Raw genomic sequence first — 24,401 nt, forward strand, 5'->3', positions numbered from 1 at the left:
TTAAACGAGTTAAGGCAATGGGACATTTTAACAAAATGTATGGGTAATAGGATAATTAAATAATTAACTAACGTGTGAATGATGGGATTATAACCTGGTATAAATGTAATATTCATTGTGATGTATGTATCCTTGAAGGTAAAAGGCCGTGGTACCAGATTTTGTGGTGGAAGTAAAGAATTCATCTACTACCTTCGCTGCTGTGTTTGTTTTGTTTTTTTTTCTATTTTGGTGCTAGTGTGTTTTACAAACACAAAAAGCCAGTAAATCTTTAGAAATCTGAAGAATAGAGGTCTAATAGTCAGATGTACAGATATAGAGGAATAAGTATACCTGTTGCAGTTCATAGGTTCATGGGTGAAAACTAGGCTAACTGCCCTGAAGGGCTATTTTTAAGCCTAGCCAATGACCCAAGGTCAGAATCAAACCTTGTATTTTGTGTCTATGTGATGAACACCTTAACCGTTGCATCAAACCCACCCCTTACACTGCTAAACCCATAAATATGAATGTCTTACCACAGTCAAGGAAAGTTTTATGTTTTTGTTTGGCTGTTCAGTCTTTGGAGAGGATTTTTTTGCTTCTTAGTTTGAGGATGCACTGGGCTGCAGACTGATCACAGTGCTAATTTACCTAGCTACTGCTTTGTGTTTGAAGTGCATGGCATGCCTGAGTATAGTCAAAAGCAAACATTTGGAATCACTGTATACTTATCACAATGGAGTATTTAATTTTTATGACAAAAATGATGCAGTATATGATAGTTTAAGAAAGGAAACTCCCAGTAAAGGGATGCATGCTATTTGCTCAGTTGCTGTAGAGTCTGTATCAAGCCTGTGTTATGCTTCTTTATTTTTGCCATTCTGATATACTTTTGACAATAGGAACAAAAGGTGAGCAAATCCAAATATCATGGTTTACTGTTAATGTTACAGTTACTTTTTCAAAGAAGATCCCTCACTTAAAAACAGTTCTAAATGAGAACTGGCAGTTTCATCACGTAGTTGCACTTGAATAGGTGCAGGGAGGAACTCTGCTTCACATGAATGGGAAGTATGTTCCAGAGAAGGGGTAGTCTCTGAGACACATACCTGGCCCTCTGGCATGTCTTATTTTTGTTGCAAATGAGATTCAGGAGCCGACACCAAGTGTTTCTAATGCTATTTGTTTTAAGGATGTGCAACAAGCCGATAAGGTCTGTACTGGAGGTTGCTTTGAAGAATATGCATAGATTGACCTCAGCAGTCTGTAAGAGAGAGAGTACTGTTGAGCACTGAGTACAACAGAACAATGACATTGTTGGACCTAGATGCCATAGCCATGCTTACAAGTTGCAGAACATAGAATATTTTCCTTAATACAGTAGTCACATAGTTGTTAAAGGCCAAGTCACTGTCCACGTCTGTTCCCAAATCCCTGAAAACATGGTCACTCTTAGGGGTGTATTATCAGTGCAGTAGTTTATTTATAGGGGTGGTTGCCTTTCCAAAAGATACTATTATGTGTTTTTTGGTGCTGAGTTTTAAACCATGACTCTGGCATCAGTTATTAGTCTGTGTCAGGCCTTCTTGTAGGACGTTTATGTTTTTGGGACATTTTAGGACTGCACCTAGTTTGCAATCATCTACAAACTTGGTCAGCCAGAAGCCTTTGATATTGGCCTTGACTTCAAAGATGTAGACCTCAAAAAGCAGCAGTCCTGGTACAGAGCCCTGGGGGACTCCACTAGTGACTGGCCTTGTTGTGTCCTAACTGTGAGCCAGCTGGCTATCCAGTAGGTGGCATAGGGTCTATACTTAGTTTCATAAGCTTGTCTACAATGCTTGAGTGGGGTATTGTTTTGAATGCTTTAGTCAGGTTGTGGTAAGCCATAAGCACCATTTTGCCCTCATCCATTGCTCTGGTGGCCTTCTTGAAGAAATCCACCAGGTTGAGTAGGCATTATATGCCCTTGGCAAAACCAAACATACGGTAACTTTGTGCAAATATATGTTCACAGTATCTGTACCGATTTCATTTTCTTAGACATTCTGAAATAGCATCTAGAACTGATAATATAGCCAGCATCTTAATACTACTAAAGATCACTATCATGATAAAATATTCTCATTCAGAATGAAGCAAATCATTCCTGAAATCCAGTTGTCTGTATGCAGTTTTGATAAGAAAAGCGACAAATTAATTCAGTTAATTTACTAAAAGTGCTGTCTTCTGTTGAGAGGAAAGTTGCCAACATCTCTCACATAGTCACTGTGTGCCCAGCACGCTGATTTTAATGTAAGCAATTCTAGGACCACTGGTACCTGGGAACAGGAAAAAAAAAAAACAATGACTCCTTTTGAAAAAAAGAAGAGTTTTCAGGGAATCAAGAACTGTGATTTGCATAGCTGAACTTTGAAAAAATGAACTATCTGATTTAATTTGCACAATAAAATTATACTGTGTCCTAAGAAACTGTTGTCACACATTTGTGATGCAAAATAATGTAACACTGGATTGAAGAATGGTCCTTGTGTGCATCCACATGTGTTCGTGCACACATAATGCATGTTCATCTATATGCAAGCGTGTGCTGATATACTACTGTGCTTGCGTTAAGCACAGCTTTGAATTTGGATGGAACTTTTAAAAGTGTGATACTATCTGTGAATTCAGTAGAACTGAAGAAAAAAGCACAAATAATGTAGCAAATTAACAATATCACTAAACACTAATAATTAAGAAATAATCCTAGTTTCAGTAACTTCTTACTGAATGTCACATGGAAATTCTTACCTGATAATTACTCAAAGTTGAGAAAATTAAGGTTAATGATAATTTTTCATCCATGGTACATCTTTTTAGGTTTGGACACTGAATGTATATGTCCATCTGTCCTAAACCCAGCAGCTGGGCTTACCACATATGTTTTGCTTGGTACTATGGGTGCCCACTCAGTGTTCAAGGAGAGTAATTGTGATTGCCAGAGCTATGAAAAAAATAACTGTGAATTTGGGAATATGTATTAAATCCAAGATTGTGATTTGAAGTATCCTTAATGAATTACAGATATCTTAGAGTTAGTCCAGAGAAATTGCAGGGGTGTGAGAAAGGGTGCAATACCTAGTTCTCCCTTGCAAAAACCCTTACAAGTACAAAAGCAAGTTTTGAAATTAGCTATTATTCTTACAATTGCAATATGTTTTTCAAAATAACAGGACTCTGATTATCAAGTCTTGCATTTTTGATAGGAGCTGTCATGCTGACAACCAAACTGATTGACTAAATAACTATTTCAGCATAATTGTTATTCATTCATTTTCTGAATACCAGTGTCACGGGGAAGCTGGAGCCTAGCAATGCAAATCAGAAAAACTAAAGCTGAATGGGGTGCCACATTATCAAAGGATATGCAAAAACACACACACACACACACACACACACACACACATGCATGCATGCACACACACGCACGCATGCAGACATGCACACACACAGAATGCACACCTATGGATCTTTGGACGATCATCAATTCACCTACTGCACATCTTTTAGATATGAGTGGAAACTGAAGCAATGTTCAAAAACCCATGAAGACATCAGGAGGGCATGTACAGTCAATGCAAAAGAATTCTAGCTGAGAAACAAACTAGAAAACAGAGTGCTGTAAGGAAGCACTGCTAACTACTTCGCTACAATGCCACTCTAATACCACTACTGTTATTATTATTATAATTATTATTATTATTATTAGCAGTTATACATACTCAAATGTATGTGTTGTGTATTCATTTCTATATAACCAGGAGCAGGTTAGGTCCAGCACATCTCTAGCTCCCTCTGTTATGCAATTACTTCAGGAGCAGTACTATTATTAATACCAATAGTAGATCTGGTAGCAGTTAAAATCAAGCATATGTGATATACAAAACATACTGAACATGGTATGTTCACTTCTACATAACACTGACCATGTCAGGTCCATCATCACTCTGTGAAGCAAAATATTCAAGTATAGTACTACTTCCAGCAGCATTGTAAAATATGCTTTCTAAGCCCTTCCTGTGGCAAAGAAGGATGAAGCCATGACTGTGGCCAGGATGAGCTGTGTTTGATATAGCAGCATGGGTGCAGGAGTGGGACAGGACAGAGAGGATGGAAGTGAGTAGTCATTATTGGCTAGCCCATCCTGGGGGGGGGCGGGGGGGTGCAGCTCTGGCTCACCACTTGAGTGACACCTAAAGGGAGAACTAGGTATTGCAACCATGGACAGCGAACCTGCTCAGCACATTCAACCCTGGAGTGCACCACACTAACTGGGAAAGTTATGTGTGGATGTACATATGCTTCCTGCAGATGACAGTACTTAGTACTGCTTATGAGAACTGCCATGGCAGTTAGGAGCTCCAGAGGCTGGGAGAGAAGAACACTGGGTCAAGCAGATTGGCCCACATCTTACTGTCTGACTCTCACGTCTCTGGACAAATGAATGGGCTGATTAGTTCCTCCAGCCAGGGAACAGATGGGCTGTAGGACTCCCACTTGAGCTAAAAGGTGCCTAGTTCCTGCACAGAGAGAAGAATGGAAAGATCAATGGGGCAAAGGGAAGGTAACCACTCTGAAAGACACAGGAGACAAGGGATAAAAAACAGACTTTATTGCTCATTTTAGCCTTTTAAATTATTGCCAGTGTGAAGGAATGCAAGAGAACAAATAAATCCTTGGCAATGAACTTCATGCTACCAAATCAGAGAAGTAAACAGACCATGTTGGAGTATACCATTCCAAATATTAAGAATAGCAGTGCTTTGTGGAAAAGGCAGAAAAGTAAACTGTGAAACAGGAAACTAGATCACCCAGTTAGGCTGGATCTACCCTAAATGATAGTGAAAAGTCATCATAGACATGATGATAGTATGTCAGCATGTTGTGGTTATTCAGCAACATGCTTTATTCAAGTAAGCAATCCAAAGACCAAAACTGTGGATCAGGTATAGTCAAATGAAAATATTATTTCTACAGTTCGGCAGACTTCTTACAGTGACATCTGTCTATCAAGTGTTGGGTATGTACTGCTTAGGTATTATGGATGTATACAGCTTTATGCTTTTCTTTCCTCATTCATGCATTATCTGAACATCTTTAATAGTCATAGTGAAGGCTATATAGCTTGTTAATAATTAAAGCAATACTTTTTGCAAACATAAGAACCTCAGTTAATAATAGTATTTACTTCTTAGACTATTGGTACCAGAAACTGACATGTATCTAATACAATAAAATGAAAGACATCTGATGAAGACAAACATATATAGTGAAAACCTTGATATAAAGAACACAGCATGCTGTTAATAAAACCTAGTAGTTACACATGTGCATGACACCCATTGATTTATATTACAATGGCATTACCTCTTCAGCTTAATGGTGACATCAATAGGCATGTTGGGCTTGTTCACAAAAGCGTGTAATGTCTGTGTACATACTTGATGGCAATGATAGCTGCATATTTGTCAGCCAGATTTCACAGGACCTGAAATGGACATAGCAGGCTATATTCAAATGAATATTTGTAAAATGAAACAATGAGTTATAATTTTTTAGGTATGTACATCCACAGAAGACTTAAATAAAGATGTTTCTTTCTGTAGGTCAAAACATTTTTTGTTCATCAAAGACTGATAAAATATTTGTAAGTCACTTCCAGCTACAGCTGAAAGAATTAAAACTACTATATTCATTCAGCATGCTTAAGTTATTTGGAATGTTTATTAACAGCAGATACCTCTGGAGACAAATAAAATCCTGTTCAGTTTCTTCTTATAATAGACTTCTATATTTCTTAGTCTCAAGTAATTATAACTGAGCAGTAATTACCCATTAATCTGCATAATCCCAATCAGTTTAGATGCATAGCTAGTTTAACTCTGCATCTCCATACAAGGTATATTGGTGGCAACATATCTTGAAGTAGCCTCTCTGAAAGCTTTGTGTGTATGTGTGAGAGAAAGTGCTTCATCAGCTGTTTCATTCACCTAGTAGTTTTAGCAATGTATTACTCACAACATAATATATTCTTAAACTTGCAGTGTTCTAAGAACAGTAAAATGATACCAAGAAAAGCAGAGATAAATTGTGACAATAGGAGGTACTGCCACCCATGCCAGGGAGAAGTAAGACAGTGGATGTATGGCTTGTGCCAACACAGCTAGCTGGAATTTTGTAAATAATTATATATCATTTGCATATCAAACTGATTGGTACAGATGTGTGTGCTGAAAATGTATTTGTGAGGTTTGTCTGTGTTAAAATGCATCAACAATCACCCTGCTTGAATGAAAAGAAATGTACATGCATTACTGTAACTGAATTAAATGTATATGTTTTTTTTTAATAGAAGATACTGGGACAGCAAAATGTTAACCAGCTGGCTTACTTTAAGGAAAATAAGGGAAATTTAAATGAGCTGCTATACCATTAAAATGGCATCCCACCGTGCTAAATAGGATCGGAGATGTTACATCTGGAAGAAGCCTTTGTTCATTAGCTCAGTAAAAGAGGGGAAGCTCCAGGATACTGCCATAAACATTTAGATGTGTATTGTAGGCGTCTATGCTAAATTCCCATCTCAGCTTCAAAGAGGAATAGTGTGAAAACCTAGAGCCGGGTGACCAGATGAGGTCATCCTGTAAGCCATCTTGCATATTATATTTTACACAGAGTAATTTCTCAATAGACAGTATTCTGTTTGGAGGCCTGACTGGAAATTCTGCTCACATATTTCATCTTGCTTTGCCCAAGTAAGTTATTATGGAACAGTAATTTCTTTTGATTCAGTCAGAAAAATATAGTAAAGCTTAGTTTAAATGTTCTTTTTCTTTATTTGTCTGAGTCTGTCCATCAATGTACTTTTCAATATTTCCTGTGATCTAAATTCAGTGGTTTACTGTGACTACATATTCAGTATATTCATGTACTTTTATTGTTTATTATTAAATATATTTAAAACCTTTAATGTGGATAGTCCTTGTAGAAAGTATTTAACCTTTGAGAGTGCTTATATTTGTTTGGTGACACTGTGTGGACCACTCCAGAAGGCCTTAGATTAGCTGATTGTGGAGTGTCTGGTGGCATTGATAAATACCATATACTCTGGGAAGAATGGGACACAGCAGGTAAATCTCTGCCAGACCTTCACAGGTGTGTGTGTGTGTGTGTGTGTGTGTGTGTGTGTGTGTGTGTGTGTGTGTGTGTGTCAGCTACTTGGAGCAGGGACATGAAGCACTAGGTTTACAGAGAGGGTGCTGGAGAACTTGGCTTGAACACTCAGCTGAGGACCTAATCCTACTGCTGTATCAGTAGGGAGTCTAACTGGGGACCTGGAGGGAGACAGATATAGAGAAAACCACACCCTGGGGTGAGTGGGTTCCCTGTATGCTCTTAAGGGAAATTGCACTTGATGCAGAGAAGTCTGCATCTGGAAATACTGAGTGTATCCATTTCTATTCCAAGTGGACGTCACTCTCCAGTGTCAGTAGTGCAGACTGAGTCTCTTTGATTAATGGCCCAGAGAATTATCACAGAAACATGAAGAAAAACAGCAAGGAACCATAAACTCACATTATTGTGTGTGCACATTCATGTTTATGTGCACTAGCACAGCCTGTTTTGATTTGGAACTGCATTGAGAGTTTCTGGTTCAAACAGTAAAATGATACATGTCAAAGGTTTACCGATGTCAGAAACAGAACCTTTGAGGTACTCAGTAAATTCATCTACATGACAAATGTAACCAAAGTTAAAACTTTTCACATTCCTACAAAATACCACTATGGATCTACCAGTTTGTATATGCTATGTAGCCCTTAGGTTCTAGCCTTTCTTTTGGCAGTTTCTTTGAGGGAAAACAATGTAGTGCATGGAGCGGTGTGACTATGCTCTGATAACAGTTAAACAACATACTGGTTCAGTGCTGCTCTACTGTGAGACATGAACTTAAAAATGCATAGAAATGGTGCTTAAGAAGCTGTTAAATTGTGTCTGATACTAAAAGTTAATAGTCACCACCAATAAACAGCAGCAGCAGGACATGAAACAGCTTCATTTCAACTCTCATTTCAGCTTGGTGTCTGCTGCATTACAGCCAGTATTTTGAATCATACTGCTTCCCTTACACAGGGAATATGCAATGACATTAACACCTTCCCCACTGCTCTACCACATTTCCAAGCCAGCACAAAAACATTGCATTTTGTAACTAGTAGTACATGGAGCAGATAAATCTCCATGCACTACAAAGAATTATGATCAGATCTCAAATGGTGACATAGTATTATGTGTTCTAAACATGCATGCCAAGCTTCACTCTTAAGGTGAATTTCTTGGCACCCATGTCTCAAACACACAGTATACAGAGACCCAGTCATAATCCATTACGTTACTATTATGTATAACTAGAGTGGAACTCCGGTGCATTTAGGGACCCCAGTGCATTCTGATAATGGCCAGAGAGAGACCCTTTCCTGTCTCAAGAAATGGTACACATTATTTCTACCTCCCACAACATGAGAAGTAAATGAATGTGTTTTGCGGTTTGGGCAGCTGCTCAGGGAATAGACCCCTTTAATGCATTTATTCCTCATGTAAATCTTTTCTTTTCATAGATTATTTCATCAGATTCTAGTTATTCAACTTTCAAAGTCCATCTACCAGCAATTTCCAGCTTCCACCAAGGCTATGACTCCCATTCAAAGATATTGCAAGGCCTTTCTCAAGGGTTTTTCCCTTATTTGTCCTCTACTCAGAGAAACAGTCCCTCTGTGAGACCACTGTTTTGTGTTAGAAGCCTTGACAAATTCCCCATTTGAACCAGCTTCAAATCCGTATCCTGCAAGACCTTATTTCTTGTGGCAATTGCCTCAGCCAGGAGAATTTCTGAGCAACATGCATTATCATCATTTTCACCTTATGTGGTTTTACACAAAGAAAGAGTATCATTACGCATTTACTCCTCCTTTCTTCCCAAGGTGGCATGCAAACCTAACTTGAATCAGCCCATCTATCTGCCAGTGTTATTTCCCAATCACTCTAACAAGGGTAAATACTTGCTTCACATCTTGGATGTGCACATACAATTATTCTTCTATCTTATGTCTATACAGAGCCAAGACCATCAGAAAAGACCTTCATCTATTTGTTTCCTTTGCTCTTATACACTCAGCTACAAGATTTGCAGGATTACTTTGTTTAGCTGGATTTCAGATTGTTTAACATTTGTTTATTCTGCTAACGATTGCACTTTACTCCTGAGACCAAAAGCTCAATCTCTGAGGTTAGTGGCCATGCCCACCACCTTCTTCTGGAACTCTTCAGTGGAGAAAATTTGTGCAGCTGCTACTTGAGCTTCCTTACATACCTTTGCTAAATTTTATAATCTGGACATGATTTTAGGATCTAAATTTTCCCTTGAAGCCACCATCCTCAAGAGTCTACTGTCATAATAGCATGCCAGAATAACTAAGTAACTGGGGAATCTGAGACACAACTCAGATCAGATAGACTACTGCAGTAGTTAAGCTCTTGTCATAATATATGAATACAGAGCATGCAGGGAAAACCTGTGATTTTTCTGCTGTGTAAGAAACTGACGGTATTAATTTTATGAAAGCACAAATAAGCTACTGGACTAGTGTTCCACAGCAGAATTTATTTGAAAGGGCACACTGAGTGTACTCTCTAAATATGACCATGAGAAAGCAGCCAATACCTATATTAGTAAAGATTCAAATACACCAGCAGAAAGAGTCGATCTTGACAAAAATATGGCAGAAGCAAAAAGTATTAAACATTAGAGAGTGTAGACTGTTTGTGGAAAATGATTACACCATTCAAAAGAGGAATCATTTTTATCCCAGCAATCAGGGAATATCAAAAGGCAAATGTGAGATTCACGCTGATGTATCCGTCTTTCTTCACAATATTTTTATTGAAGAATCAAAGACATTTTTGGATGCAAAACAGGCTAAGGAGGAAATAAAAATTTTATCCAACAAGAAATGAGCCAACAAATAGAAGGGGGAAACTACTATAAATCTCATGCAGAGACTATGGCAGTGAAACCTCTTCTAGTGTTCCAAAGTTTCAAAGGAAAATGCTCAAGAGATAATAAAAAGCACAAGATTGCCAATCAAAAACAAATGCCAGATTTGCTGCCCATAATTTTTACAAGTCCAATCACTGTCCGTCACTAAAAAAACTAAACTGGCTAGAATTACCTAACCTGCTTCAGTATAATCAGCTTCAGATTATTCACGCCATTCTCTACAAACCCTCTTTCTGTCCAACTATCTCATCTCTATTCTTTCATTACCCACCCACTAGATTACTCCGCAGTTCAGAACAAGGTCTACTAAAAATCTACAAACCAAGGACCAAAATGGGTCACCTAGTCTACAGCTTTAACCCTTCCAAGGCCTGGAATAGCCTACCACTAGATATAAGATCCCTTGAACATCTCAATCAATTCAAAACCGCTACAAAAAAATACCTTCATGAAAAATGGACATGCCAATGTAATTATCCCCCGTAAACACTCCTCTATAACCTTCTACTTCCCTTCTCTCTTCCTTCTCTTCAATAAACAGACTTACTACTTTATCTTCTCCTCTTGCTACATTACTGTAAAAACACAAGTAAAATATTCAGCTATGTAAGTATTGCACTATTATGTATATAATATGTAATTATGAATGTATCCCTCTGATGAATGCATTTATATATGTATTTCACTTGCCACAGTGTAATGTATGACACTGTAATGCAGTAATGTGTGTTACTGATGAATGTATTCTATATGTATTCAATATGTAAAATTTCTGTTTTTCTGTTGGAGGTTTTCTCCTTGGGCCTTCGCTAAAAACGGGCAACTGTAGCCCAGTTGGACAAACCCGGTCAACAAATATAAAATAAAATAAAATAATTAATAAAGCAAGAGTTGACCAGAAGGATCAGGAGTATCCTGGATTTAAACTAGAGTCTGGTGTTCAGAGATGGAGATGAACAGGAAGACAACCAATGCATGGGAGATCACAGTTGTGCTATATGGCTTTGCAAGAAAAAGTGACCAAGAAAGACTGTACTTTTGTTGATTTTGTTAAATGTGTGAATGGACTGTAAAGCATATACCCACTTTAAGTCATTAATGCTCAGAAGGATACTAAAAAGAGTAACTGCTTGTAAAATAGTTTTGTTCTTACTGGTCTTTGTATAAAATGTTTCATGATATAAATAGCAACCCATCTAATTCCCCCATCACTTCCATCAACTCTACCTCCTTAATGTTCAAACCCATACCCACCTCCTATATCAGAACACTGCTTAGTAAACTCAAACCATGTTCCCCTCCTGTTGATAACTTACCCCCCTATACCTTGAATTTGCAGCAAAATCCATTGCCTATTCCAATTCCATATTCATCAATAGATATATCCAATAAAACATAGTCCCTGAAATCTGGAAGAAATCCTATGCTACTTCCCTGCATAAAGGAGGCAACTCCTCTAATTTCAGACCTATTGCTATCCTATCCCCCCTTTCAAAAATTTTTGAAAAAATTATTCATAAACAGCTCCTTGCTCATCTTCTTCAAGAAAATCTTCTTACCCTTACACAACATGGTTTTCATCCCAACCACAGCACTGCCATTGCTCTAATATCCTTTATACATATTATCTCTGCTTCTCATGATCACAACAAACTAGTCTCATGTCTTTTTCTAGATCTCTCTAAAGCCTTTGACACTGGCTCTCATAACCTACTTCTGGCCAGACTATCTAACCTTAATCTCTCCAATTCTACTCTCTGCTGTCTCTGTGGGGCTATCTCTCCAACAGATCTCAGGCTGTGAAATGGATGTCTGCATCCTCCCCTTTCCTTCCAGTCTCGACCTGGGTTCCCCAAGGCTCCATCCTTGGTCCCCTTCTATTCAACATCTTCACTAATAATCTCCACCAAGCCTGTCCTCATTCCTCTGTAATACAATAGGCTAATGACTCCACTATAATTTCTACCTCTGACTCTCTGTCTCCCCTTCTCACCCTTACACAAGAATCTTTACACTCAGTTGAAAACTGTCTAAACTGCAACCAACTCATTCTTGATCCAAACAAAACTAAACTAATCATATTCCTCCCCAAATCCCTCCAACACCTCAAATCCTTCTTCACTGTTACCTCACTAAATAATACAAATATCAAGGTTGAACCTCACACCAATCTCTTAGGGGTCATAATTGATCATTTAACTTAAATTTGATCTTCATATACAAAACTCATTCAAAAAGACCCTCTAAAAACTTGGTCTACTCTATAGAAATAAAAAAATTCCTTACAAATGAAGCCAAACTCTCTCTGGCACAAGCCTACCTTCTACCAACCCTTCTATATGCAGTACCTATCCTCACTAACCTCCAAACAAATATTTTAGCTAAGCTTGAACTGGAATATAATAAAATTGCTAGATTTGCTGCCAACCAACCTTATTGTTTTCACTGCTGCTCATCTCTTAAAACTTTCATTGGCTTGAATTTCACAACCAACTCCTCTTGCCTCAACTTCCCCTCACCTACATCATTTTTAACCAACCCAACTCCTGTCCTGATCTCTCCAACCTCATTACACCCTATATTCCTAACCACACACTTCACAGTTCAGACCAACATCTCCTTCAAATCTATAAACCAAACAAAACTATTGGCAAACTTCTCTATAACCACTCTGTCACCAAAGCCTGAAATAATCTACCACAATACATAAGATTAATTACTAACACTAACTGCTTCAAAAGAAGCTCTGAAAGTCTGTCTATTCAAATCTTGGACTTGTTCTTGTGCTGACCCTACTTAACTGTCCTCCTCTTCTTCTAACATAACCCCCACCTCTACTTTCCCTCCCCTCTACTTTTTTACCTACCCCTTTTTTTCATCCACTTCTGTTTCCATAAAATCAGACATGAAGTTCACAACATTTTTTACAAACTCTTCTCTACAATGTAACATGAGTATACCTTATATCTGTAAATTTGACAGCTGTATCTGTAAGGAATACATAGTTTAAACTTTTATAGCTTTTTTATGTACACTTTCTTTACCTTGTTTTTAATGTATATGATTATGATATTACTGTGTCTAGACAAATTGTGTAAACAACTGTATCTTATGTGCCTCTCTGGAGCTTTTCTCCTCGGGTCTTTGCTGAAAATGGGCTTTCTGCCCAGCCAGACTAACCTGGTCAACAAATGTCAAATAAAATAAAATAAATAAATATAAACTGCATGTTATATATTTAAACAGTTTTGTATAGTGTGTGGTTAGGGATATTTTTAATGCGGGGATAGTCTTAAGTGACTGTTGTATATGTTAAAGATATTAGCGTAAACAAGCACTTTTTCTAGTTGTAAGAAATATATGCCTTACAACATAACAGGAGAAGGAAGGCTGCACAAAAGCAAGTATAGATTAATATGCTGGGGTCCTGGGCTGTTGGGGTGGAGGTGGAGTGTAAAAGTGTGCCGGTTATATTATATGTAGAATTCAAATAATTTTTCTTATTTTTACAAGGATGGATGTCTAGAATAATACTCTTGGCTTAAGCTATAAACAAGTGTTTTGTAAACAAGTAGGCTTGAAAAATAAGACAAAATGAGGAAAGCCATGAAAAATACTAATTTTATGGCATCTGCAAAGATATTAGCTTTTTTTCCATTAGCAAATGTTCTCATTGTGAGTCAAAGAGTCTGCAGCGGAATGCAATCAAGCATCTGTTTTCTGTGTGAAACTGACAAAGATACCTTTGTACATCTGCACAGTTGTAGCTAATTTTCTTCTGTCATTGCTGGCTGCTTTTATATGGCTACAAGCTGCCTACAGGTGCAAGCAATTAATCTTAAAAAAAAAAAACTATTGAATTAGCACTTGTGATATAGGCAAACTTACATTTATACAAAAGTAAACAAACCATGCAATATCATGTACTGCACAATATTATTCTATACAAATATAATAAATCCAACGTTACACAAATTTTCAATTTTAAGATGTTAAAAAGGAATAATTAGTAGGGCATATAGAATATTACACATTAACTGTAGGAATCAATCAGAGAAGGTCAAAAAAGATTAGGAAGAGAGCTTAGACAAGCAATTCACAAATAAACAATGGGGAGACATATGCAAGCTATCCAATATGCATCAAAATCTATAAGATTCAGGATTTTTGCTTGGAAGTGTTTGCATAGGTAGTTTTATATCCAGTGGCGGCTGGTGACTTCAAATCAAAGGGGGGCTGCAGGAGACAGCTGAATGGGTGGGGTCAAGGGGGAGGGGTGTGGCCAACCAGAAAGGGGAGGAGCTATGCTCAAAACTACAAAAACTAACTTTAATTAAATATGCTGCCCTGGGTGGCAAACCATCATTATGAGTCCAATCAAGACAAAAATAAGTGTAGAAGAATAAAAATATTTCAATGCATTGGCTGCATGACAGCTTACTTAATATTTAGATGGAAACAAAAGGTTGTGAGGCATGAAAAAATAAATTACTTTTTAAATACATTACTGGAATGCCAGTCAAAATCAAGTACAAGCAAAACCAGAAGCACTCAACTCAAACCACTTCTCCTTGCACTGCAGTTCTAATTATAATTTATATTCAGCTTTATTAAAGTGCCAAGTAACATGCTGAAAGTAGAAATCTCTGTGATGCCCCCACTTGTAAAAATGTTTCTTATCCAAAAAAGACCTGCTGCCTGACAACTATCTACTTGTTTCATGGGGAAAACATGTAAGTAAAAAATGAAAAGCAAACAAGAAACAAGCTCAAGATGCATTGCTTAAAGGATTACTGTACAGGTTATGGACCACACATGATTGGCATTCTGTTTAGTTTACGGGTAAAGTCTGTAGAGATGACTGGAAGTCTCCAATAAGTGTAATGAGCTTTTTAAAATAATGGAATCCTGTCCTTTAATAACCAAGGCTTATACATTATCTAGTCAAGTATTCCCTGCATGGTAACAACAGAAAGGCTTTCAATGTTGGCAATTCTTTAACAGTATGCTTATTAAAGCTTACTTGCATCTTACGATCTCAGACAAGCTTACATTATGGTAATTAAAGCATTGCTATTTAAACAGAGCAACAGGCACTTTGAGTAATAAGCATAAATCAACAGTACAAAAAATATGACAGAAACCAGACCTTTCTGCAAAATCAAGGACAGATGAAAAGCCACTGTAGTACTTGTGTCTACCTTGGATGGGGGGGGGGGGGGAGAGACACACTGCACATTTACACTGCATAACTACTCCTTGCCTTGCTTGGACACATCCAGAGTCAGTACATGGTGGAATGGAGTGCAACAAGTATGTCACAATTTGAAATGTCTCTGGCTGACTGTGATGGCCCTGACACATGCCATACCTCTCAACCTCAGAGCAAGAAATCTGGACAAAGCCATACACAGAAGTGGGACAAATGCCCACAAATAAGGACAATTTTTGAATACTGCTCTAATAAACTTAGAAAGATAATAGAATAGGTCTTGCATTAGTATGACTTTTCTGAAGGGTATAAAATCTGAAACTCAAATGTCTGTCATTATTTTCTAACTTCAGTCTTTAGTGATTTGTCACTAATTTGCCAAAAAACACAATTTTATGAAAAATGGACCAAATGTGATGCAAAAATATAAAATAGCCACACAATACAGCTGGGAACCTGTCAAAGAAGTGACACTTTAATATTAGTACTGCTAACTTGAGCAGCTGACAAAATAAAAGAATCTACATGCATTTTAAGTAATCTATAACTTTGATTATTACAGTTATTTCTTAATTGTAAACCCTCCATGTTTTCTTCCAAAATTGCTATTTTGCGGAGGGATTATTAGGGGGAAAAGCAACATTTTAAGCCAAAATCGGAGACAGTTGAGAGGTTGGCTATGCCTAATTCTATAAAGCAATTTATTTGCATGTACCTCTCAACCTGTTAATGGAGTAAATCTGAACAAGGCCAAATGTACTGGGGCAACATATAAACAGTACTAAAAATTGCTTTTGTATAAATTGAGACAGTTGATAGAATAACAGTTCTTACTTTTGCATGCATTTTTCTGAAGGTTATGAAGTCTGAAACTCAGTGTATCATTATTTAGTGACTTCATTTCTAAATGATTTGGCAGAAAACTACAAATTTTATGAAGAACAAACCAAAAATAAGAAGCAAAAATCTATTCATTCTTTGAAAATCTGGACAGTTGGGAGGTATAGTTCAGCTGGGCCTGTCTGAGTTTGCTGCCCTTCCCCCCTGACAAAATCAGTTGAATGGAGCCTCTGCAGCCATTCCAATGAACCATTACTTGGCTATTTCACTCCATTTACCATAAACACTAATGTGCATACTGCTTTACTTGTATGATGAGTTGGACTTCATTTGAAAGTTTTATTTTGTATTTTACAGCACAAACACTAAGTCATCTACTAAACAAAGCAATGCAGTCTCACAATGAAAACTTAGCATTAAAACTTCTCTGCCCTTGAAACTCACATTCATTGAAACAGCATTGAAACCCACATTCAAAGAAAATACATTTTGCCAGTGGCAGATAAAGATTAATTTTGGGCTGTTTTCAAATCATAGGCCCCTTGCATATGAAACATACATGTGCTCTTTGATACACCTTCCTCACTGTACTAAATTATATTCCTTGTACAATATATTACAGTTCTTAGAGGGCGTTTTAAATTTGTTTTGAACATTTTTCCATTAAGCAATGAAACAAAATACATGCACCCATAATGACAAAACTGCCCAGTTCAGAACATTTATCATAAAAGTCTTCTCAGACTTCCGCAGTCCACCATTATCAGTAAATATGCACAATTCTACAGTCCACCATTATCAGTAAATATGCACAATTCTACAGTCCACCATTATCAGTAAATATGCACAATTCTACAGTCCATTATCAGTAAATATGCACAATTCTACAGTCCATTATCAGTAAATATGCACGATCTCTGAAGAAGTAAAAGTCATCTAAATAATTCCACATTAAAGAATTCTGTAACTAATGAAAAGGTTGCTGCTAGCAAACACCTTTATATTTCATGGTTTCATTGAAAAATAACGTGCCTGTTGCCCCTCAGGAATAAATTGCCTATATTACATTAAAAAAATGATAAGCTAGTAATATTGCAAGAGGAAATGGATGGCAAACTGATAACGGACTCATAGTTAGTATTTTCACCAAGGAGAACATTCTCAATACAGCAGCATCCACCCCTTGTGGGAGTAGAACCCACAGCCTTCTGCCTCAAAGGCAAGTACACAACTTGTGCATTTAACAAGGTAAACCAACTTCACTTAAGCAGCACTAAACTTCTGTTCCCCTGCAGCTCTCAGCTCCTTGTAAAATCTACTCAATACTCAACTTCGTAGCACAAGAAAACTGGAAAAAGCCAAAATGTATTGGGGGGGGGGTCAAAAGCCCAAAAACCAGGGACACAAACATTGCTTGTATAATCTTGGAAAGTTGCTAGAACCATACATTTTACTGCCAAGCTCCCTGTGCAAAACAGAGCAACATACCACTACGCCAAATCAGCTGCTTTGTAAAAGAGGAAGACTGAAACTTAAATGGCTATCATTTAGTGAATTCAGTTGTCACCATAGCTGTCAACCTCTTAGTACAAAACACCTGGACAAACCCAGTAATGAGGGAATACAGCCCTCAAACATTCAGTGAATTCAGTTCTTGCCATAGCTGTCAACCTTAGCACAAAAGACCTGGACGAAGCCAATAATGAGGGAATACAGTCCCAAAAATAGGGACAAATTTCAAATATTCATCTTATAAACTTAGAAAATTGCTAGAATAAAAGGTTGTGTTACGGTTGTGTTACTATGTATTTTCTGAAGAACATGAAGTCTGAAATTCAAATGCCTGTCAATTTTACTGCTGACAGAATAAAAACAATTTTCAGCAGAGACCCAGGGAGAAGTACTGCAGACACGTCTTTGTAAAATAACAGGGCACCAGAGCAAATCCACACAAACACAGGGAGGAGATGCAGACTCCACACAGAAGGCACGCCAGCCAAGAATCAAACCAGAAAACCTATAGCTATGAGGCAACAATACTACCACTGCACCATCAAATATGCAAGGACTTAAACATTCAGATTCCTGAAGTCTGAAATTCAAATGCCTGTCAATTTTATTTAACATTTGTTAATCAGGACAGTCTGACTTGGAACAAAAAAAAAAAAAATCAGCAGAGGCCCAGGAATCAATAATGCAGACATTTCTTTGTAACATGGGAGGACACAAAAGCAAACCCACACAAACACAGGGAGAAGATAAGACCCCACAAAGAAGGCACCCCAGCCAAGAAGCAAACCTGAGAACATGCAGCTGTGAGGCAACAATGCTACAACTACCCCATCAAATATCAAGCATTGCAACATTTACAAACCACAGATATTATGAGGAACAGATCAGATCAAACATGAGGCAAAAATCTGCAGTTTTTTTTTTCACAAATGGTGGTGGGTAGGGAATTAAGGTCTTTAACACCTGCATACAAGGTACAGGGTTCAAGCCTGAGGTATTCCCACACACACACACACACACACACACAAACAAGACAAAATGAAGTGTAGAAGAATAAAAATATTTCAATGCATTGGCTGCATGACAGCTTAATATCTAGATGGAAACAAAAAAGGTTGTGAGGCATGAAAAAATAAATTACTTTTTTTTAAATACATTAATGGAATGCCAGTCAAAATCAAGTATAAGAAAAACAAGCAGCACTCAACTCAAACCACTTCTTGCACTGCAGTTCTAATTATAATTTATATTCAGCTTTATTAAAGTAACAAGTAACATGTTGAAAGTAGAAATCTCTGATGCCCCACTTGTAAAAATGTTTCTTATCCAAAAAAAGACCTGCTGCCTGACATCTACTTGTTTCATGGGGAAAACATGATCAAAGTAAAAAATGAAAAGCAAACAAGAAATAAGCTCAAGATACATTGCTTAAAAGGATTACTGTACAGGTTATAGACCACGCGATTGGCATTCGGTTTATGGTTAAAGCCTGCAGAGATGACTGTCTGTAAGTCTCCAAGTGTAATGAGACTCTTAAAATAATGTAATTCTGTCCTTTATTACAAATACTGGCATATGCATTTCAATACCCAAGGCTTATATATTATCTAGTTAAGTATTCTCTACATGGCAACAGAAAGGCTTTCAATGTTGGCAATTCTTGAACAGTATGCTTATTAAAGCTTACTTGCATCTTGCAGTCTCAGCCAAGCTTACCTGATGGTCATTAAAGTATTGCTACTTAAACACAGAGCAACAGGCACTTTGAGTAATAAGCATAAATCAACAGTACAAAAATATGACAGAAACCAGACCATTCTGCAAAAATCAAGGACAGATGAAAAGCCACTCTAGTACTTGTGTCTACCTTGGATGGGTGGGATTCTCTGCACATTTACACTGCATAACTACTCCTTGCCTTGCTTCGACACATCCAGAGTCACTACATGGTGGAGTGGGGTGTAAGTATGTCACAGTTTGAAATGTCTCTGGCTGACTTGTGATGGCCCTGACACATTTGTCATACCTCCCAACCTCAGAGCAAGAAATCTGGACAAAGCCATACAAAGAAATGGGACAAAGGCCCAAAAATAAGGACAATTTTTAAAATATCGCTCTTATAACCTTAGAAAGCTAATAGAGGTCTTACATTAGTATGAATTTTCTGAATGGTATGAAATCTGAAACTCAAATGTCTGTCATTATTTTCTAACTTCAGTCTTTAATTATTTGTCACTAATTTGCCAAAAAAACACAATTTTATGAAAAATGGACCAAAAATGTGATGTAAAAATATAAAATAGCAACACAATACAGCTGGGAACCTGTCAAAGAAGGGACACTTTAATATTAGTACTGCTAACTTGAGCAGCTGACAAAATAAAATAAAATAATCTACATGCATTTCTGAAATAAAAGTAATCTGATTATTACAGTTAGTTCTTAATTATAAACCCTCCATGTTTTCTTCCAAAATTGCTATTTTGCGGAGGGATCATTAGGGGAAGAGCAACATTTTGAGTCAAAATCAGGGACAGTTCAGAGGTTTGGCTATGCCTAATTCTATAAAGCAATTTATTTGCATGTACCTCTCAACCTGTTAATGCAATAAATCTGGACAAGGCCAGATATATTGGGGGAACATATAAACAGTACTAAAAATTGCTCTTGTATAAACTGGGACATAAATCTGGACAAGGCCAAATATATTGGGGGAACATATAAACAGTACTAAAAATGCTCTTCTATAAACTGGGACAGTTGATAGAACAGGTCTTACTTTAGCATGGATTTTTCTGAAGGTTATGAAGTCTGAAACTAGGTGTGTCATTATTTAGTGACTTAATTCCTAAATGATTTGCCAGAAAACCACAAATTTTTATGAGGAACAAATCAAAAATAAGAAGCAAAAATCTATTCATTCTTTGAAAATCTGGACAGTTGGGAGGTATGGTTCAGCTGGGGCTGTCCAAGTTTGCCGCCCATTCCCCTCACAAAACCCTGGTCGAATGGAGCCTCCCTGCAGCCATTCCAATGATCCATTACTTTGCTATTTCACTCCATTTACCATAAACACTAATGTGCATACTGATTTACTTCTATGATGATTTGAACTTCATTTGAAAGTTTTATTTTTGCATTTTACAGCACAAACACTAAGACATCTGCTAAACAAACTTGGCATTAAACCTTATCTGCCCTTGAAACTCACATTCACTGAAACAACATTAAAATCCACATTCAAAGAAAATACATTTTACTCGTGGCAGATACAAATTAATTCTGGGCTGTTTTCAAATCATAGGCCCCTTGCATATGAAACACATGTGCTCTTTGATACACCTTCCTATTGCTTTGAACATTTTTCCAGTAAACAATGAAACAAAACTGTCCAATTTAGAACATTTCCATCATAAAAGTCTACTCAAACTTCTACAGTCCACTATTATCAGTAAATATGCACAATTCTACAGTCCACCATTATCAGTAAATATGCACAATCTCTGGAGTAGTAAAAAAGTCATCTAAATAATTTCACGTTAAATAAATCTGTAATGAAGAGGTTGGTGCTAGCAATCACCTTTATATTTCATGGTTTCATCGAACAATAAAGTGTCTGATGCCCCTGAGGAATAAATTGCCTAAATTACATTAAAAATAAGCTAGTAATATTGCAATAGGAAATGGATGGCAAACTGATAACAGGCTCATAATTAGTATCTTAACTTTCAGTACGGCAGCATTTACCCCTTATGGGAGTAGAACCAACAACCTTCTGCATCAAAAGCAAGCACACAGCCTGTTGTGCTATTAGCACTAAACTTCTCTTCCCCTGCAGCTCTCAGCTCCTTGTAAAATCTACTCAGTACTCAACTGCATCTCAACTTCGCAGCACAAGAAGTCTTGAAAAAGCCAAATTTATTGGGGTGGGTCAAAAGGGCAAAAACCAGGGACACATTAAACATTGCTTGTATAATCTTGGAAAGCTGCTAGAATAAAATGCTGTGTTACCACGGTACCACCATACATATTACTGCCAAAGTCCCTGTGCAAAAGAGAGTCAGAACAACATACCACTATGCCAAATCACCTGCTTTGTGAAAGAAAAATGCTGTGTTACCACCGTACATTTTACAGACAAGGTCCCTGTGCAAAACAGTCAAGAGCAACATACCACTACGCCAAATCAGCTGTTTTGTGAACGAGAGGAAGACTGAAACTTAAATGGCTATCATTTAATGAATTCAGTTCTCACCATAGCTGTCAACCTCTTAGCACAAAACACCTGGACAAACCCAGTAATGAGGGAATACAGCCCTCAAACATATTCAGTGAATTCAGTTCTTGCCATAGCTGTCAACCTTAGCACAAAAAACCAGGACAAAGCCACTAACAGGGTATTACAGTCCCAAAAATAAGGAAAAATTTCAAATAGTCACCTTATAAACTTAAAAAATTGCTATAATAAAAGGTTGTGTTTCTATATATTTATTGCTAGAATAAAAAGTTGTTTTACTATGTATTTTCTGAAGACTATGAAGTCTGAAATTCAAATGCCTGTCAATTTTACTTGTGATGGAACAAAACAATTTTCAGCAGAGGCCCAGGGAGAAATACTGTAGACACGTCTTTGTAAAATGGCAGGACACCAGAGCAAATCCACACAAACACAGAGATAAGATGCAGACTCCACAAAGAAGGCACCCCAGCCAAGAATCAAACCACAAATCCTATAGCTGTGACTCTGAGGCAACAATACTGCCACTGCACCATCAAATATGTAAGAAGTTAAACATTCAGAAACCTGAAGTCTGAAATTCAAATGCCTGTCAATTTTATTTAACATTTGTTAATCAGGACAGTCTGACTTGGAACAAAAAAACAATTTTCAGCAGAGGCCCAAGAAGAAATAATGCAGACATGTCTTTGTAACATGGGAGGACACAAACGCAAACCCACACAAACACAGGAAGAAGATACAGACCCCACAAAGAAGGAACCCCAGCCAAGAATCAAACCTGAGAACCTGCAGCTGTGAGGCAACAATGCTACCAGTGCACCATCAAATAAAAGCAAACCCATACAAACACAGGGAGAATATAACAGACCCCACAAAGAAGGAACCACAGCCAAGAATCAAACCTGAGAACCTGCAGCTGTGAGGCAACAATGCTACCAGTGCACCATCAAATAAAAGCAAACCCACACAAACACAGGGAGAAGATAACAGACCCCACAAAGAAGGAACCCCAGCCAAGAATCAAACCTGAGAACCTGCAGCTGTGAGGCAACAGTGCTACTACTTCACCATCAAATATCAAGCATTGCAACATTTACAAACCACAGATACTATGAGGAACAGATCAGATCAAATATGAGGCAAAAATCTGCAATTTTTTTACAAATGGCGGTGGGTAGGGAACTCAAGTCCTTAACACCTGCATACAGGGTACAGGGTTCAAGCCTGAGGTATTCCCTACCACACCACCATAAGCACCTGGGGCATTTACACACACACACACACACACACACACACACACACACACACACACACACACACACACACACACACACACACACACTACATTCAAACAGTAAAAGGAAAAGCACCATACATTCAAACAAACACACTTACCTGTCCCTGTCTGTTCTCCATAATAACCACTGTACATTAGATCCAAACCCCTTCCCACACAATACTCCAACTCGTGAGAGTAAACCCTTTCCCGACGAGACTGCAGCTCCCATTCCCAACTGCTGGTGTTGCAGTCCGGCCACGATGTATTATCCCAGTGTGTCTGTGCACTTTAAAGTGCACAGATGTCAGCTCGCGTTTCCCTATCAGGACTGCCGGACTGCCTTGCGCATACAGTAGACCAGTAGTCTGGACTACTGCGCATGCGCGAAGTCCGCGAATTTCAAAACTTCTTTTTTTTTTAATTTTTAGTTCTTTTTGTTTTGAGGGGGCTGCAGTCCAGCAGTCCAATAGCACGGGCCACCCCTGTTTATATCCCAAGCAGACTCCAAAAAGTTTTCCTCAGGTAGACAGCAAATATTGGAGGTGTGATGGGGAAGAAAAATATAACTAGCAGTATATGTTTTAAGAGTATAATGAGCTGGCAGAGTTTAAAAATTCCATGTAGAGTACTCTGTCAGGAATATTGGGTAAGCACATGATTGTAACTAATGAAATGTTTCTTTTGAGCTGGAACACAGTATCCGAGTTGCCTAGACATAGTGAGGCCTTATTAAGTTTATTTCTGTTGGCTGCCAAAAATGCAATTGCTAGAAAATGGAAATCAAAGTCTAATCCAACTATATTTGAAGTATTAAATATTGTAAAAGAAATAAAAGAAATGGAAGAGAGAGCTTCAGAAAAGGGAAGGGGTAAAATTTCATAGAAATAAATGGAAATTGTGGTAACAATACATGCAGAATAATGTTCAGGAGGAGGGCTTATGTTTAAGGGAAGACAGGAACTGAACAATTTATGTAATGTTGGTCTGATAATAGTTATAAAGGAAAAAAAACTTGATGCATAATGTATGTACATGGGAAAAATGTGAATATGGTTTGTTTTCTTAACTATTAAAGTATGTTTTCTTTTGTCTCAAATGATAATTTAAAAAAAGATATTAAAAACATTGTCATAGTTCTTCAAACATCTAAATTTCTTAGACTATTTGGATCCCAAGAAATATTATTTTCTTAAAATCCTCAAATGATTTAGACAAAGGAAGGACAGAGAAAAGGTAG

The sequence above is a fragment of the Protopterus annectens genome, chromosome 4.part1 (genome assembly GCF_019279795.1).
Source record: "Protopterus annectens isolate FY-2018-M chromosome 4.part1, PAN1.0, whole genome shotgun sequence".
Lineage (NCBI taxonomy): Eukaryota > Metazoa > Chordata > Ceratodontiformes > Protopteridae > Protopterus > Protopterus annectens.